The sequence below is a fragment of the Sciurus carolinensis genome, chromosome 11 (assembly GCF_902686445.1).
Source record: "Sciurus carolinensis chromosome 11, mSciCar1.2, whole genome shotgun sequence".
In the NCBI taxonomy this organism is placed as follows: domain Eukaryota; kingdom Metazoa; phylum Chordata; class Mammalia; order Rodentia; family Sciuridae; genus Sciurus; species Sciurus carolinensis.
In genome coordinates this window covers 34342229-34360598 of record NC_062223.1, presented here as the reverse complement: position 1 = coordinate 34360598, position 18370 = coordinate 34342229, and the positions used below count along the sequence as shown (strand labels likewise).

Below are 18370 nucleotides of genomic sequence, written 5' to 3'. Positions count from 1 at the left end.
TGGAACCCGGGGTTCTTCCCGTTTCCCCGTAGGCATAGCAAAGTGGCTGGTTTACAGTGAAGTCTCCACAGGTTCCTCGTGGCACGGGCAGGTGGGAGTCCGGAGGCTCTGGACCAGGTCACTTCTGGCTCATGCCAGCAGGGCTCCGGAGGGCCAGAGATGGCCTCCTCCCTCCACTCCCTCCTATTGATTTCCAGCCAAGTGCCCCACCCCGGATTCTTTCTCTGTCCCCTCTGTACCCACTGTCTGGGGCAACTTCACCTTCTTGGTTTCCTGACCAGCCGGGACCCTGAGTCCTTTCTTGATTTCATCAAAGAATAGTTAAAAGAACTCTCCCATTTGCCTAAACCCCCATTTTACAGATGGACACACTGAGGCCAGAGAAGCAGGCAGCTTCCCCAAGAATATCTTGTGAGGGTCTGCGCTCTGCAGCAGATTGGCTTTATCTCCTGAACTCTCTGGGCTCCTAACTTTTGGGAAAAAAAAATTACATACATATATATTTGGCTTTATCTGCAGAGATCCGTGGGTTGTGGAACATCACAAGTCTGTGGCTGACAGGTCTCCTTCTGGGCCTTGCTAATCACCCATTTCAAGAGAGCTTCTAGGACCCAAGCTCTGCACCTTCCAGTTAGAAGTCTTTGAATGGTGCTTAAAGATACATTGTTAGAATTTAATGATACTGTTACTTTCCTTATATTTATTTTTATGGTTACCTTCTATTTATAGTAATGTGATGCTAGTTTTCCATTTATGGTAATGATATAAGATATCTTTTTAAAAACAAGCTTGTTTAAGTAAAACAAAAAATAAAATCGGAGTTGATTTAAAGAGAGCTATTAAGCAGAAGGCCCGCAGGGGCGCATAGCTAGGCCCGGTCTCCGCGGAGGCGAATGAGTGCGGAGGCCTGGGAGTATCTGCCTTGGAACTGGACCCACCCCTGGCTGGCATGTGGGTTGCCTGGCCTCCTTCCCTGCCTTCTGGGCCTGGTGCTCCTTCCCGCCTCCCTCCAACGTTCCCGGCCTCTACCTCCCGAGCCCAGCACCCTCACTCCGAGGATGTTTTTCTCTTTAAGTTATGTGTCCGCCGAAGCCCACAGAGCCTCCTGCAGCAGCACCCTGTGGGGTTTCTCAGCCAGAAGGGTCAGCCTCTCCCCTTACCCTGTTTTGGCAGCTGGAGGGGCGAGCATGGACCTCTTGTCTTGTCCATGTTTTGACAGAAATTCCACTATGGAATTTTCTCCCGAGGTGAAGCGAGGCTCACTCTGGTCCACTGGAGAACCGTGAGGCCAGGGCTTCCCCCGCCAGCTTCACGGTCCACCCTAGATACCTCCCCTCCTCAACTCCCCTCCCCAACTGGATCACTCCCTGTGATCCAGTGTGTAGTGGTTGAAAGGACCAGCTGTCCCCTAAGTCCTTAGAGGTACACACCTGTTTCCTAGAGTGTGGACAAGGAGAGGCAGGGACTTTCTGCTCCTCAAAAACTCTGTTCCATGGCCTGACACCACCCAACATTCATATTCAAGATGGAAGTAGCTTCCATTCCTATCAGTCACTCACTCCTTAGTGAGAATGAGTTGGCCAAGGCCCTCCTGCAGGGTGTGTGTGTTTGTATGTGTGTGACTGTCTATCTCTCCAGGGTCCATCCACAGGGACCTTTCAGAGGGGAAGATTCAGAACTGTGTCACCACGGGAAGAAGACGGAGCAACCGGAGCCTCTCATCTGGGCAATTACCAAGCCCTTTCTCTTTTGCCGCTTGCTTTGATCCTCTGGCCCCGGCAGGGCCCCGCAGCCTTTTCAGAGAAGGCTCAGAGGTTAAATGTCTCCTGAAGTCATGTGTCAGGGGCCAGGGAGGGGTGTTGCTGTGGCAGTCGTACAAAGAAGAGCCGATCAGCTTCCCCGAAAACCCCGGCCCTGAGGTTGGAGCAGCAAATCGGGCTCCTGACAATCGTCATTTGCCTCTGATCGGGGTCTCCCTCCTCCCGGCCAGAGCCCCTCTAGGCGCCCGTTATCTGCAAGTCAAAGGAGGGTTCCCTCCCCAGGCTCCCCGCGGTCCTCCCAGGGCAGCCGGAGCCCAGCCGGGAGGTCGCCATGGAGGATTCCCCCACCCACCCTGCGGGAGGGCCCAGGGGCGCAGCGTGAAAGCGCCCCCGCAATACACCCGCGGGGTCGGCGCGCCGCGGCCCCGATCTCCCAGCGGATCTCCCGAATTCAGACCGAGCGAGGGCCAGGAGCGCGGCGGGGACGGCGATGGGGTCGGGGCGGAGGCGGGGAGGCGGCAGAGCGGCCCCGGGCCCAGGCGAGGTCTGGTTGCCCGCGGGAGGCGGAGGCCGAGGTAGCGGCCGGGAGACGTGCCTCCGCGGCGGCCGCCACGGCAGCGGCGGCGGCGGCGACTGGCGACCGGAGGGAGGCGGCGGCGAGGGGAGGGAGCGGAGGGGGCGGGACGGAGCGGGGCTGGGAGGTGGGGCCGGCGGCGGGCGGCGGGCGGGCGGCTGCTGCTGCCGCCGGCGTCTCGGGGGCTCCAGGCTGCGGGCGGACGCAGCGCCGAGCGATCCACCGCGAAGCCGCGCGAGGCCGCCCCAGCCCGAGCCCGGCCGCGGCCCCAAGCGAGCGTCGCCGCCTCGCGCCCCGGGTCCCCGGCCGCGCCGCCACCGCCAGGCAGGCAGCCCGCGCCCAGCAAGTTGAGCGCGCGCCTCTCCGCCCGGGGAAACTTTCCCCCGCGGCCCCGGCGAGTTGGCGCGGGGTCCGGCCGCCGCTGCAAGGTAGGCTCGGCCCGCCGTGCGCTCCGCGCGCTCCGCCGCTGCGCCCCGGGGCCCGGGACACGGCGCGCGACCCTTGGGGGAACGTGCTGCCCGTGGGGGCGGGGGCGGTACGCGGGTCCCGGGATCGTCCCGGGGAAGCCCAGGAGCAAGTTCCACTCAAACTAGCCACGGAGGGGGCTCGGGAAGCGCGCTCGCCCCGGTCCTTGTCCGGAGACCGCCCGGGACCGCGAGCTTCGCCCAGCACAGGTGCAGTACCTGGCGGCGACACGCGCTCCCGGGGGGTGAGGGGGCGCTCCCGAGAGTGGCGAGGGGCGGTGGTGGCAGGTGTGGTTCCAAGATTCGGGGCTTCGGCCAGGGCTGTGCCCAGAGGAAAGGGCTGCGCCGCCCGCCAGCCTGGAGGCCGACAGGTAAGGACTGGGGACCGGAGCGGGGATCGGGCTGGGAAGATTGCTGGACCCCGCCGGGTCCCGGAGCGCGCGCCGCCTGCGGGGCCCCAGGCGGCAGGGCAGGGCGGGGACGCCTCGCTCGCCTCCCGCGCCCGCGTTATTCCCTACGAGGTGTGCGCGGCTTGGGGGAGAGGAGAATTGGGGGCACTGGGTGCGTCGGAAGCTCGGGTTTGGCGCGGTGTCGTGTGGAGAGATGGCTCGGAGCGTTGCCGGCCAGGATGGTTTGCGCCGGCGCTGGCTTCTGGCTGGAGCGAGGTGTGTCCCCGCCAGGGGGCGCCCGCCCAGGCCCACTGGCCCTAGGAAGGCGAGCGCCGGCGCTTACCCGCGCTGAAATTCGGGACGCGCGGAACCACAGACCCACTGCCCGCGCGGGGTCGGCTCTGGGAGCACGCGCGCCCCGCCCCGCCGACCTGGGGAGCCGGCCCGAGCCTGAGGCGGGGCTGCCTCAGTAATCACTGGACAGATCGGCTGACAGGAGGTGGTATGTCTTGGGGGTCTGGCAAAGTGTGAGAGAAACATTCACCCCCAGAAAAACAAAAACAAAAGAAACTTTCCGTGAACAGAGTTGGCATGGAGAGAGTGGGTTGGAACATTCACTTTCTGAGGTTTCTCGAAGTTTCCAAAACCCAAACTGTGGAATGCTTCCTTTTTGTAAAAGTGGCACCTTTTGTTCCTTGGATCTGGCAGGGGCTCTAGGTGTGGGCTGGGTGGGGTCTTGGGGTGGCGCCACTCCTCGCCTGTCTCTCCCGGGCACGGTAGCCTGGGAGGTGCAGGGTGGGGGAGGGGCCCTAGAGAGCCGCAGTCGGCGGGTGTTGGATTTCTCAGGGGTCAACTGCTCACTCCCGGGTCTGGGGTCTCCAGGGCTCCTTCATCTGGTCATTTCACAAGTACTGGTGAAACCCTGCTCTGCGGCCCTGTAGCTAGAACCCGGGTGTGTGGAGTCTGTGTGGCTGTGCCTTGGAAAGTGAGCCGGCGCCTGGTTTGTGAAAAGTGTCATCTTCGTCATGTGGGGCTGCCCAACACTGAAGGGACACGGGAGGGATGTTGCCTCGTTTTTCTCTCAAATTCCCTCCTTCCTCCCTGCACCCAAAGAGAGGGCACAGGAGCAAACCAGACACCTAGCAGTGGCCTCACAGTGGCCGGAGCAAGTTTTCATCTGTCCTTCCCTCAACACGCTCTCTTTGGGTAGACCTGTCCCACTCCGTCCTGAGAGTCCCCGCTCTGGAAGGTGAGGGACGTGGGTTTGTCATAGACTGCCACATGTTTTTGTTGGATGCAACCAAAATGCTCTCCGCTGAGGTGGCCCTGGGATCAGCCCGACTTCTGATTTGAACAGAGAAGGAGAGAGGGAAGGGTGGAGGGTCGCTGTCTCTGGCCGTCTTTAAGGCATTCCAGGGTCCAGAAAACAAAAGGTGTTTCTGTTCTGTCTCGTTTTTATTCTGTTTCACTTGTAGTGACTCTTGTTTTTCTGCTGAGGGAAGCCTGCCGGGAACAGCCCTGCCCGTGGGACCTGGGTGGGAGCGCAGGCCCCTGAAGTCTGGCAGCCCCTTCTCCTGCCTTTGCTCTCTGTCCCCCTACCTGTCCAGGGGTGCTAACATCATCTTCCTGTGCTGCACCGAGTCTCAGACAAGCTCCAGGGTCCCTGATTCCACAGAATGTCAAGTGGCAGGCGCCCACCGCCCTTGTCCACCCTGCTCCCAAATATGCAATGGCAGGAAATCAATGAAAGCTGCAGGCCACGTTCTCGAAGTTCATCTGGACTTGGGTGTAGGATGCCTTGGTTGACTTCAGGAAGGACTCCCTGCCTTAGGAAAAGACCGGAAAGAAGGAAACAACCACAGAAGCCTGCAAGTAGCTCCCCGGGTTCATGATGCAGTTTCAGTGGCCACAGCGGGCTGAGGGACAGGCGCTGGGCAGGGCCAGGTCTGGAGGAGGCCTTGAGGCAAGGGAGGGACAACAGGGTTGAAGTCCACCTCTCCTGAGCCCCAGGGTGGCCTCCTGGCTCCTACCCCAGGCTGTTCCCTGAGTGCGGTAGTGGGGGGAGGGGACCTTTGGAACTGAAGTGCCACCGTTCCTGGTGCCCGGCAGCCTTGCTGGGTGGGCTCTGCCTTCAGTCCAGCAGAGGGGCCCCTCCTGCTGTCTGGCCCTGCTCAGTGCAGCCTCCACGGCCAAGTCCTGTGTCAAGTGAACCCAGGGGATTTGAAACCCGGCTCCTGTCATTTTTTGGCTTGCGTGGATAAACTGCGCAGCAGTTTGGGGCGTAAAGGATAGTGTTGGGGACCAGTTCCTGCTGGGAACCCCACTCCGCTCTGCAGACTCCTCCGCCCGCTTGTCCAGACCCACGCATCCCCGGCAAGAGTCAGAGTCGGTGGCCGGATGACCCGTTGCAGGGACCCCTCCCTTTCCAGAGGACTGCTCTGATGAAATAGGGACCTATTTCATCAGCCATTGAGAAGGAAAATCAGGGACATTTGCTCATGCTCGGCTGGGACACGGCGACAGGAGGGAGGCTTGGAACCAGCACTGTGGTCCCAGAGCACATGCCGCTTGTGGCTCCGGCGTCTCTGCAGCCTGATGCCGTGGAGCTAAGATGCCAGGCTGGGCCGCTCCTGCTGCCAGGGTGCCGCCCGGGACCCGCATCAGCGCTCCCTCCGAGGGAGTGGGGGCAGGCAGCACGACATTTTTTTAAAGAAGAGAAACAGACGGGCAGGAGGAGCCCCTGTGTTTGCAACTCAGAGCAGAGCTCTCATCCGGGTCTTGTTCTCTGTGGCCCAGCCCTTACTCCTTCTCCGCACACCCAGGCTGGGCTAGGTGAGTTCACCAACTGGGAGATGAGCACAGGCAAGTTCATTGCTCATGGTGGGGGGGTGTCCATCCAGGCAACAGAACGCCTGGAGAGTCACTAGCCAGGAGTTAGGAGACCCGTGTCCTAGCCTTTCATCTCTCACAGATAAAGCTGTGTGACCTCAACAGAGTCACCGACCCTCTCGGAACCCATTTTCTCTTTTTCTTTAGAAGAATCATTGCAAGGTGGTTAGACAGCCTGGGCTCAAATGATGGCGAGTGTGACCTTAGGCCATTCACCCTCTTGTGCCTCAATTTCCTGGTCTGTAAAATGGAGCTAATAACACCACACCAGTCTGTTGTGACCTGTCAACGAGATAGAACTTGTAGAGCCCGTGGTGCCCAGGACATAGCAAATGCTCAATAAACGCTCACCATTGTCACTGTCGTTACTGTCATTTTAAAAAATAATACCATCGTATTGGAAGAATCAGCTTGAATCCTTTGCAGTAATCTGGGTGGCGGTTCTGTGGGTGTGCAGAACATTTGCTCATGGGTCTGATGAGGGTGAGTAAGTTCTTGCCTCCCTGCCTCCTGGAGGGACTCTCCTGAGTCTTATAATTGTTCTCCTGGTGGCCCCGTCCCTGTGGCAGGAAGCCCAACCTGACGTCACTGAAATACCCTGGTTTCTGGCACTCAGGGAAGCTATGTCCTCTGCTCCGCCCTTTCTCGCCCCAGCCGCGGCGCAGGGTCCATGTGTGCAGATAATGAGTTTAAGCTGACACCGAGGGCCCAGACTCACCCAAATAGAAGGCCACCTCCCACAAGACACTTCCACTTTCCAGTAGATCATCTCTGCTCTGCTCCTTTGCTTTGAGTCTGGCTGCCCCGTCCCTGGCCTGCTGTGGGGACCTGGGCTGGGCGGGCCTGTGGTCTGAGGCCTTGTGCTTCCTGAGCTGCACCTCCGCGGCTTCTCCCTCCGGGCAGCTGGAGCGAGGGTTCCTCAAGGGGCAGACACTGTGGCACTGCTCACCATGGGACGGGAGCGGGACCCTGCTTCCCCCTCACCCCACCCGGCTTTGTCCCCGGTTGACCTCATTCTCTGGCCTGTCGGCAGGCACTCTGAGGCCCCAGGCCCAGGCTGCTGTGAGCCCACGGCCGGGGAGCGAGGGCTTGGGCCGGGCTCCTCCTCCCTGCTTCTGACTACCTTCAGGCTCAAGCACCTCCTGAGGGCCCCTGTCCCCGCACAGGCTCCTCTGCCGTCCTGGGGACAGAGAGGGGTGAGAGTTTGGGGGACCTGGCTGCTAACGGGTGTGGACGGATCCCAGGAAGCAACCAGAGTTGCAGTGAGGCCAGGGCACGCGTTGCTGCCCCCTTGGATTCCAGTCTTGCCTCTGCCCTTGCTGCCGTGTGGCCTTGGGATCCTCATCCCCGGAACTTAGAGCGACGACCCTGCGGGCCAGCTGGACCACCTGAGCTGCCAGAGCTCGGGCCCTGGTCTCAGGGGGACCACCTGAGCTGCCAGAGCTCGGGCCCTGGTCTCAGGGGGACCACCTGAGCTGCCAGAGCTTGGGCCCTGGTCTCAGGGGGACCACCTGAGCTGCCAGAGCTCGGGCCCTGGTCTCAGGGGGACCACCTGAGCTGCCAGAGCTCGGGCCCCAGGTCTCAGGGGGACCACCTGAGCTGCCAGAGCTTGGGCCCTGGTCTCGGGGGACCACCTGAGCTGCCAGAGCTCGGGCCCCAGGTCTCGGGGGGACCACCTGAGCTGCCAGAGCTCGGACCCCAGGTCTCGGGGGGACCACCTGAGCTGCCAGAGCTCGGGCGCCAGGTCTCGGGGGGACCACCTGAGCTGCCAGAGCTCGGGCCCCAGGTCTTGGGGGCTTGGCGCGGCAGGGCATTGCGTCGACAGCGTCACCTGGCCGGCATGGGACGTTTCTGCTCCACGCAGTTGCGCCCGGAGGCAGACCAATGGCGACTCTGCCGTCTTTGTGGCTGCACCTGCTGGGCCTGTGGCAGCCAAGCGACTGCGGGAGGAGACAGGGAGATGGAGAGCCACACCGACACTCGGCTGGGAGGTAACACGCTTCCCTTCAGCTGCAGGACGGTGGCTGGACTATCCCTGATCCCAAGCCAGCTGCAGGGGACATAAGGCAGCACGTGGGTCTGGATGAGCCCGCGTTCCCGTGGCCCGGGGACGTGGAGGGTTAGTTGAGATGATGCATTCAGGACTCGCAGCCAGACCCAGCGTGTCACCAGCCCTCAGAACACGGTGGCTTCGTTCCAGATGAGTCCTGAGGTGTGCGGCTCCCTAGAGATGGCGGACGGTGAATGGAGGCGATTTTAGGCAGATGGTGCTGTGCCTTTACCACTGAGTGGGCGGGGCCCTCGGGCCGCCGAGGCACCTCCAGGCCCTGGGCCTTCAGCCGGCGCTCGGTGTCCTGCTTCGGCTTCGCGAAACTTGCTCCTCTGAGCACTTTTCCCAAAACTTCTTCCAGGTCCGCCAGCACCTGCTTCTGCTCCGCTCTCCTCCCAGGCGCTTCTGTGTCCACCGGCGTGTGGGCTGCGGGTGGGAGGCAGGTGCAGGAACTCTGGGAGCTGAGAGGGAGGGACGGGCGTGAGCCCGAGAAGCCAGGGCCTCCAATATTCCTAGCGCCAGCCCCAGGGGTCGGCCCGCCACGGCTGGGGAGTGGCTGAGGGTCTGGTTCTCCGCAGAAGCACACGCGGGGTGGGGTCTGTGGTTCTGGTTCTGCACACGCAGCCCCGGGTGGCTTTGCCCCCAAGGCACTGGGCGGAGCAGCCCCTGAAGAGGCTTTGGGCCCTTCCTCCTCGGTGGCCATAAGAGGGCCGGGCACAGGCTGGACCCTGGCGTCTCCGCTCAGCCCGCATCTCTCTGGGGCAAAGGTGGCGCAGCGTGGGAAGGCTGGACAGCTACTCAAGCTCCTGGCGCGTGGTCGGGTGTCAGGTTTGCAGGGACCTCCTCACCACCTGGGTCACAGGGAAGAGCTGCCCCCAGCAAGGCACCTCCTGGGCAGAGGACTGGGAGTGGGCCCAGTGAGCGACTCAGAGAGGCACCTGGCTCCCATCCTGCGGCCCAGGCCGGGTCGTCCTGCGGAAGGACCACGGCTTCTGCGTGAAAAGGGAGAAGGGTCCGAGCCCCCCACCATGCTGTCTCCAGGCCCGGGCTCCCTGCCACCGCCCCGCCCCCCTGGCTGCCTCTCCTGCGGGGACAGATTGCAGTGTGCTCTCGCCGGCCAAGTGTGCGGAGCCTCCCGGGGGACCAGCCCGCGGCCACCTGCTGCCTGACATTTAGGGCTCCTCCCAGCAGGGCGGCCCGCACTCCCTGGCTCCTGAGCTCTTTGGGGGTTTAGCCTGGGGCAGGAGGCACGAGGTGCTTTTCCAGCCAAACAAAAGTGCCCCCAAATGGCCCTCGTGTGAGGAGGCGGAGTGGGCTGGACCAAGGAGCCCCAGGGCCTGGGTGGAAGAACGGGGTCCGCAGATGGCTCCCCACGGTTGCCCTTTCTCCACTGGGCATGGGGGACTCTGAAGACAGCAGCCTTGCACTGCCCTGCCAGCAGGGTGCTGGGAGAGGGTCTGACTCCTGACTCCTGACCAGCACCGCGGCCAGCTGTGACGGGGACTCCAGCACTGGGGGTCCCTCAGGTACACCCGTCATCCCGGCTCCAGACCCGGCTTCCTCTGCCCAGCATTTGAGGCGGGGCCTGGGTCAGCGAGAAGCTCTAAGCACAGTGCTCGGGCCTTTCCTAGGGCCGCGGGAACATGGTGCCCCAAACGGGGTGCACACAACAGGAACGTAGTCTTAGAGTTCTGGAGGCCAGGCCCTGCCTGCAGCATGGACCAGGTCTCTCTGACAGCTCTCGGGGGGCTCCCTGTGCCCTGCTTCCTGGCTTCTGGTCACCCCTGGCAATCCTGCCGTCCTTACCCCGTCTCTCCGACCTCTGACCCCTGTGCCTTCACGTGGCTGCTCCTGTGTGTCCGTCTCTCCTTATGAGGACATGGTCACAGTGGGACACCTCCTCCTAACCTGATTACACCTGCCAGGACCCTGTTTCCAAGTGACGTCACATCCACAGGTACCAGGGCTGGACTTCGGAATATGGTTTCAGGGTCCCCAGGTCAGCCGGTAACAGCGATAATGCTGTTGTCCTGTGTATAACCAAGAAAAAGCAGCGCGAGCCCGTCAGGCCCGTTTCCTGAGTCCTGACGCCTACACAGCTAGTAAGTGGTTGGTGAGTCGCCAGCTCTACATTCAGTTTTCTGATTTTGTTCTGTTTTTGGTACCAGGGGTGCTGAACCACTGAGTTACCTCCCCAGCCCTTTTTATTTTTTTTATTTTTGAGACAGAGCCTTGCTAAGCTGCTGAGGCTGGCCTTGAACTTGCAATCCTCCCGCCTCAGCCTCCCGTGTTGCTGAGATCACAGGCGTGCGCCACCACACCCAGCTGTACTTCAGTTAGCAAAGTGGGGAGTGTTTCTGCACCTCCCTCCCCAGGTTTTGAGCGTTAGAGGAGAGACATGTCTGTGTCAGGCACATTCAGCCCACACCTCAGCATCCGCGCTTGCCGGTCACCGTCTCTACTCCATCCCCACAGTCCCGGCTGCTGCTGGGTGTCCAGCTGGACTCAGGAAACACCAGTGTACATGAACCAAAGCCCATTGGAGATAAAAATGTTTTCTAGAAAAAATACCATTTGAGCTGACTGAAGGGCCCATTCACATTTGGCCATGTGTCTTCCTGGAGTGGCCGGTGGCTCTGTCTCTGGTCATTATCAGCCGAGATGAGTGGGTCTCTCTGGAGGTGCATCGTGGGTTTACTGTGAGCATCAGAAGTCACTGCATCTTGCAAAGATCAGGCTCTTTTCCCCAGGGACAGCTGTCCGGGCCCCTGAGAGCGTTTCATGACGGCTCTCAGCCGGGAGCCCTTCCCTCAAGGGCCCAGGAGGACGAGGGCACCCGCTGCAGAGGCCGCAGGGCTTAGTGACGCAGCGGCCCCTCCAGGGTGGCAGGCACAGGCCCTTGAGGACCAGGCCTGCAGCTTCTGAACAGCACCGCCTGGGTTCCAATCCCAGTTCCCCTGGGGACCGTGGTCACTGCTTTGACAGTCACTTTTCTGTGCCCCAGTCTCAACACAGAGCGTCCCTGTACTTGGTGGCGTGGCGTGCTCTTTGCATCTGCTCCGTCTGTGTTAGCATGGACGCGTCCACTCGGTTTCAGCTGTGCAGGATTTGAACACAAATAATTTCTATAGGAAAACGAAGCATGTGGCCTGCAGTGGCCGCTGAGCTCAGGGCTCCCAGGGACCCTGGAGTCCACCAGCCACGAGGGGTGGACAAGTCAGGCTGTCGCTTCGTCTGCCCTTGGAGATGGCGGCTTCCAGATGCTTCCAGGCCGAGACTGCAGTGGGTGCTCATGGTAGCGACTGCCGCGGGCGGAGCTGTCCACCGAAGCCACTGGGGTTCCAGGTGGACGGAGGGGTGGGAGGCATGGCTGGCAGGCTGGCTGCTGCCCACATCCGCGTCAGGGCCGCGTCCTCTGCTCCGTGGATGGTCACGGAAGGTTCTGTCCCTGCTGGGGTCTGAGCTGCTCTGTCTCGTGCCCCTTGCCTGACACCCCACGAAGCAGACGAGCTATAGAGACGCCCCGCTGTGGCGCGGCCGGCCAGGTCGACAGCTGCCCGCTTTCACGGCTGATGGACACTCTTCGGGCTTTCCTGCCCCCCGCCCATCCCCGCGGGGTCCTTACAAACATCATGTGGGCCTCTTCGTCCCTCAGGGTCTGTGGGCTGGGGTGAAGTGGGTCTGGACAAGCCGCTGGCCCCTCGGGAGGCCCTGGGAGGGGAGAGCAGCGGGTCCGAGGATCCGATTTCATCTTGCCGTTGGGACAGAGCCTTGTTGTTGTTTTCTCCTTTCCAGAGGCTTCTTGCTGGGAAAGCAGGCAGCAGAGCCAAGGTCCACAAGGCCTCTCTGGCGCCTGAGGCTTGGCCTGCATGTCCTGCCGAGGGCAGGGCCCAGCTGGGGGTCCGTGGCTGCTGCTGAGGGGCCAGAGCTGGGACAAGGGCGGTGCTCTCCCCGGGGCCTTGACTCCTTCGCCTCAGTGTCTAGAGACCTGTGGGGGTGCTGGGGACCCCCGCAGGGTCAGGGGCCTGGGCAGTGGCGTGAGCACAGAGTCAGAATGAGGCAGTGGCTGCAGCCCAGCCCTAACCTGCAAAGCACGTTCCCGCCATTCCTGAGACGCTGGGCGGGAGAGCATCCGGGAGTGAGAGGCTCCCGCCTTGGGCCCGATCCTGCCAGGCTCTGACAAATCCTCAGTGCCCTGGGTTCCCCAGGTCGGGTCCGCGTTGGGGTGGTGGGGGCTGATGGTTCTCGGGGTCTCCCTCCAGCTCCAGGGCCCCTGGGAATGTGACCCCGAAGCCTGGCGCTCTGAAAGCCCAGGCGTGGTCGCTGGTGGCCGAGGGGTGTTGTCGGAATCAATGACGAGCAGACAGAGGACCCTCCACCCCCGGAGGAGTTTCAATGGAGGGAATGATGTGCCTGACATTCCCTCCCTTTCATTTGATAATTTTTCCTCCTCAAAGTAGTTTGAAGAAAGAAAGTGTCTGCTGATTCGCTGCACAATGGGCTCAAATGAAAATATTCTTTTTAAATGTGGTTGCTATGTAATCGAATTTAAATAACGGGCAATTTTTGTTTCTCGGTAGCCCAACCACTCACAAAGGTCTATTCAAACCTGCTCGAGAGGAGCGTGTGCGTGCGCGGGTGCGTGTGTTTGTATATAAAGAGAAAGGGCCTCACGGCTGGAGTCTGTGGGGAAAAATACTAATAATGTTAATGATATCGTTAAATAAAGTCGCGTGCGTGAGTTCAGGCGCACCTCGGGGTCCCAGTCAGTGCCTGCTAGGGGAGAGCCGTCTGGAGGCAGCCGGGGCTGGGCGCACGGCTTGGTGTGAGAGCATTTGCCTGGCACGTGCGTGGCCCTGGATTCCTGCCCCAGTACTGAAAAAAAATCACATATATATCTATGTATGTATCCATATATACACATGAGAAGGATCTGAGGCGTGGCGTTTGGATGGGGCTGGGAAACAGTGGAGCGGATTTTAGCTTCGGCGTCCCCTGAACCTGGGTTCCAATCCTGCTCAGCCCCTCACGGGCTGCATGCCTGACCCCTGGCAATCATTTATCCCATCTAAGCCTCAGTCTCCACCTGAAGAAAAGAGAGGGTCAGGTGAGGGAGCCCCCGCCTGTCCCCGTCCACTCAGGGGTGGCCATGAGCACGCCGGTCCCACACACATCCTAGCTCACTGCCGCCCAGCAGTTCACACTGGGGTGGATTCTCGCTCCCATTTTACAGAACGGAAGCCCGAGGCCTGGAGGTCATGTGGAGTGGGGCTCACCCGGCGGGCCGAGGGGCCTGGGGCACTGGCAAGGTTCCTCTGAACCCCCACAGGGCCGGGCCCTGTCCGTGGAGAGGGGCCTTTGGCCCAGGTCTGTTGAGGGCCGACAGGTTGTGTCCCGCCGCAGCTCTGCCTCTCCTCTTTCCGTTGTGCACGCGGCTTACCGGAGACCTGAGCAGTGGCTCTGTCCTGGGCAGCCGGCCGGTGCCCGTTGGCTCTTTGGCTCCGTCCCTGCTCAGCCGTGTCCTGGTGGGAACCGACTTCCGGGGCGGCTCCCCCACCCCGCCTCCCCGGCTTCTCCTGGTCTCGGCCCCTCCCTCGGGTCTCCGGGGGACTCAGTGCTCTGGGCTCCAGGTGTCACCTGGAGGATCCCAGGCCCCTCCGTGGTGACCAGGGCTGGTGCCACGGGCACACAGCCGTCCCTCCGCCCTAGCGACTCCGCGGTGCGGAGGCTCTTTCTACAGACCTGGCTGCTGTGCCCAGCGGGCCCCACCTCCCTGGGACACTCCCTGGACAGCGTGCGTCCTCTTCCTCCTGCAGAGGGACAGTGCTCCCTGCCCTCGCTCTCCAGGGCCGCCTGCTTCCCTGAGCCTGAGTCACTCCAGGAGACCCGGAGGCGCCTCAGGGAGCAGCCTCCGGCGTCACTGGCAGCCTCTGCCTCCCGCACGGCCCTGTCTGGCCTCTCCTGTTGGTAGCAGACCCAGGCAGGATTCTGAGCTGCTGCCGTCTAGACACTGACCTGGGCCTCGGGAGTCCCCGAGGGTCCTGCCGGGGGTGAGCGGGACCTTGAGGGCAGAGGATGACCACATCTTTGGGGTGAGAGTGGCAACATGAGACCAAGCCCTCCCGGTGCGGGGCTGTGGGGCAGAGGAAGGTCCAGCCTGCCTCTGTTAGGCGCTGGAACGAGCCCTGTGGGGCAGTGGTTAGCGCTGGGCGCGAGGGTCAGGCCACTGTGGCTGGATCCAGCCCTGCCGCGCTCTGGTTGGTGTGACCATAGCCCACGAAGTCCTGGCGCCTCCCTCTTCCCCGTGAAGCGGGGCGAGCAGCTGTGTGCAGGTGCCCAGGGAGAGGCCGGCAGGGCCTCCCTGTGAACAGAGTCCCTTGGAAGCTGGAGGCCTCCTGGCCGGAGAAGCCTGAGCTAGGGACTCCCCACGTGTTGAGTGGCCCTGCGGACACTTTCCCATCACACCTGTTCTGCCACCTTCCGTGGCAGCAGGAGAGCACCGGACCTGCAGCCACCTGGGGAGTCCAGGCAGGCCGGACCTTCCTCTGCCCCACAGCCCCGCGCCGTGAAGGGCTCTGGGTCGGGGAGGAAGCTGCTCTGGAGGGAGGACCCAGCTGGGGGCACATTTTGCTCAAAATGGCTTTGAAAAGGCAGAGCTGCAGATGTGAGGGACTTCCAGTTCTTGAAACTTAAAAAATGAAATAGTTCCAGCACAGAGTGAGGGGAGGAGCTCAGGACGGAGCCATCGGGCTGGCCGAGGGGGGCAGAGATGGCTTGGTTCCCATTTGCCGCAGAGTGTGCCGTGCGTTCTCGGACGTTAATAAAGCAGGAAGTGGGGACAGCAGGGCGCCTGGCCCCGGAACACCTCCACGCGGCCTCCCTGGCTGCGTGTGTGTCCTCACTTCGGGAAAAGGCGATCTTGAGATATGTCGGAGCACCGGCCCAGCGGCCTAGGGGACACTCTCCCAGGGTCCGGGGCTGGACTCCGAGGCCGGCTGCTGCTCTGGGCGCAGGGCTGCTCTCGGCCCCGGCCGCCTCCGCTGTTTATGCTTAACCAGGAAGAGGGGAAACAGATGTGCAGATGAACGAGGCCACCGTCACATCCCTGACTTTCCCGGTGGTTCCTAATTGGTCTTGAGAAACTCCACGGAGCCGGAAAGAGACCTGGGTTGGAAATGGGGGTGTCCGTCCTAGTGCCAGCATCGCCACAGCGAGCTGGGTGGCTTTGGGCAAGGCACTAGTCCTCTCTGGGCCTGCCTCTCATCTGCCAAAAGCAGGGCAGAGCACAAAACAGAACAAAAAACCACAGAAACAAAAATGCACCCAGGCAGAGACAACTGATCTCCACAGCTCGCGTCTCTGGTGGCCCAGGGAGTAGAATCCAGTACGCGAGGCAGCGGCCGGGCTGGGGGGCCGCCAGGCTGGGGAGCCGCCAGGCTGGGGTTTCTCTGTTCCTCTCATAACCATCCTGGGGGTGAGAAGGCTGAGCCGCAGAAGAGAACAAGAGTTCCCAGGTCCAGTGCTGACTCGCGGGAGCAGTGTGAGGACCCGGATGGCATAGGCTTTTCATCTCAGATCCCAGTTGATTGATTGGTAGGGTCTGTCCTGAGCGCAGTGATGGGAAGATGGGGCCATTTTCCCCAGCTCAGCGGGAAGGAGTGCCAACATCCATTATTGATGTCTGCTATGGTCGGAGGCGGTGGAGCGCCAGCAAACTGAACAGGTGGGAGGCACCGGGAACCTGGATGCTCTGTCACTGAGTTTGGGGATGAATGACCTTAAGTGATGGCACTCAGTTGGGCCGGATTTCATAATTGTGCAAGGATGTCTTCCTTCCTCAGAAGGCCTGGTGGGCACCCCAGGTTGGACCTGGGCGCTGCTGGGCATGCGTATGGTGAAGGACTTTTCACATACTTCATCCTGGTAGGGAGACACCACGTGCGGCAATCGGCAGCTCCCGTAGGCCTGACTGGCTCACGGGTATGCAGTAGGGTATTAGAACTTGCCCCAGCGGGCTAGGTGAACTTGTGGAGTCCAGGGCTCAGTGGGGCCATGATCTGGCCAGTGGCAAGATGAATGAAGCACTGTCCTGGTTAAGATAGGAGGTGTCCCCAAGAACTCACGTGTGAGACAACTCAAGTGTTCAGAAGTGAGATGATTGGGTTAGGAGAGCTGTAACCTGGCGGTGTGGTTATGGCTGGACAGTCTGTCACTGGGGGGCTGGCCTGGGGGGGGGTGTTTGTCCCTGGTGAGTGGAGTGCTTCTCTGAGCTCTCGCTTCCTGGCACCATGTCCTGAGCTGCTCTCCTCCGCCAGGCCCCTCCGCCATGTTGTTCTTCCTCGCCCTGGGCCCAGAGCTCTGGAGTCAGCCATCCATGAACTGAACCTCTGAAACCGTGAGCCAAAATGAGCGTTTCCTCCTCTGAGTTGTTCTCGCCAGGTCTTTTGGTCACAGTGAGGCAAAGCCGACTAAAATAAGCATACAGGCCAGTGATGTGTTGGCCAGATCAGAGCTTAGGAGTCACTTTGTTTAATGTGCACAATGTTTAAAACATGAACTTGACCCCACAGTAATAGGGTGAGAAATGCAACTAAAGCTGAGCACATACACAGACCTTATGACCCCCACCTCTGCTCTCAGGAATCTACCCAATGGAGAAGCCATAAATACTCTTCAAAAATCCTGTGTAAGGATGTTCACAAAATTCATTGCTCAGGACAGGCAATAACTGGAACAATTCAGATGTCAACAGATAGTAGAGTGGATTAGGGAACTGTAGAGCCCCACAGTGGAATACTATACAGCAAAGAAAATGGATGACAACAGCTTGGGGAAATCTCAGCATCCCAACATGAACAGAAGTTCCCCGATGTAAAAGAGCACACAGCATGATTCTCTTTATGTGAAGTTCAAAGTTCAAAGAAGCCGTATGGTAACTACCTTTGGGCAGGAGTTGAGTGTGCCCGGAAGGAGCCACATGGGGCTTCTGGGTGCTGCTGTTCCTTTATTCTCATTGGTGGTTGTCTAGATCTGTTTCTTCTATGCACAGTCACTGAGCTGTACACTTTCAGATCCATGAACTTCCCTCTCTATCTGTGACATTCCAGTTTTTAAAATTCTAATAACAAAGCAGAAAACGTCAAAGCTCATTCTAACCAGGTGGAAAAGCAGGCGATGTGGCCCACACTGGGGATTTCTGCTTTCCTTGGCAAATGGAACATTCTGGAAGCCTGTAACCCCATGTGGCACAAGTGGGTTGTGGGGAGGGGCAGCCGTCCCCTCTCTGGGTGAAGCCTGTTGCCGCTCCCCGGTTTTGCTTCTGGGTCCTCGTTTGGATTTGAAATGGGGACACGTGACAGTGCTCCCCTCTGGGGCTTCCGACCTCTGTCAGAGAGAAAGGCTTGCAGGCGAGTGAGCTAGAAAGACGCAAGGAGGCACGGACACCCAGAGCCGGCTTGCACCCAGGAGCAGCGCCTTCCTGCTCAGGTGCCCGGGCGACACGGCTGCAGCTCCGCAGCTCCGCAGCTGGTCCTCTGGTCTGGCCGGGACGCCAGGCCCTCCTCTGCGGGCGAGCGTCTGCTGGGCCTCGCAGGACAGCTGGCTCCCGGGAACCCGCCAGCTCCCCGCGCCTGCCTTCCCCCAGCCCACAGCAGCAGGAGCAGCCCTGCCGAGTGGAGGGCTCTTGGGGACACTGTGCTTCAGCAAGATGCTCACCGGTCCTGCCTCTGCTGTCCATCTGGCTTTCCTAGCCCAGAAATCACCGAGGAGGGAGACGCGGGCACGTGACTTCCCTTCATTAGCCTCGGTGATCCTGCCTGAAGAATGGGTCTAAATGCGATTATGGAGGAGGTGCCGGCGCTGGGCCTGGCTGGCCCTCTGTGCTCCGCCTCCTGACGGTGACCGTGACGCTGTGCTGCTCGTGTGGCGGGTGGCTGTGAGCAGGCCCTGGGCCGACTCGGTGGAGAGGATGTGGTGTGGTTCGGCCTCTGGGTCCCAGAACAGTCCGTGTTGATTTATTCAACCGTGGAATCTGAAGATGGCGCAAACGTTGCTCCTCCCTCCCTCCCTCCTGCCCGCACCTCCTAGCACGCGGATTTCTTCCCCCGCGGCTCCCTCTCAGCACCCTTGCACTCGTCTCACTCATCTGCTCTCCCAGCTGTTCACACTTGTCTCCTTACACGCACTGAGATGCAGGTGCCACCTCAGGTGCCCCCCAACTTGCCCTCCCGCCTCAGCAGTCTTTC

General features: G+C 60.8%; 1 protein-coding gene across 1 annotated transcript in view; it reads left to right on the top strand.

The window, feature by feature from the left end:
- Positions 1-2476: 2476 nt before the first annotated feature.
- Positions 2477-18370, top strand: part of Tspan18 (tetraspanin 18) — a 146636-nt gene continuing 130742 nt past the window's right edge. The window contains exon 1 of the mRNA XM_047516770.1: positions 2477-2762. The gene's annotated coding sequence lies outside the window, so the exon portion shown is untranslated. The remainder of the gene's footprint in view (positions 2763-18370) is intronic.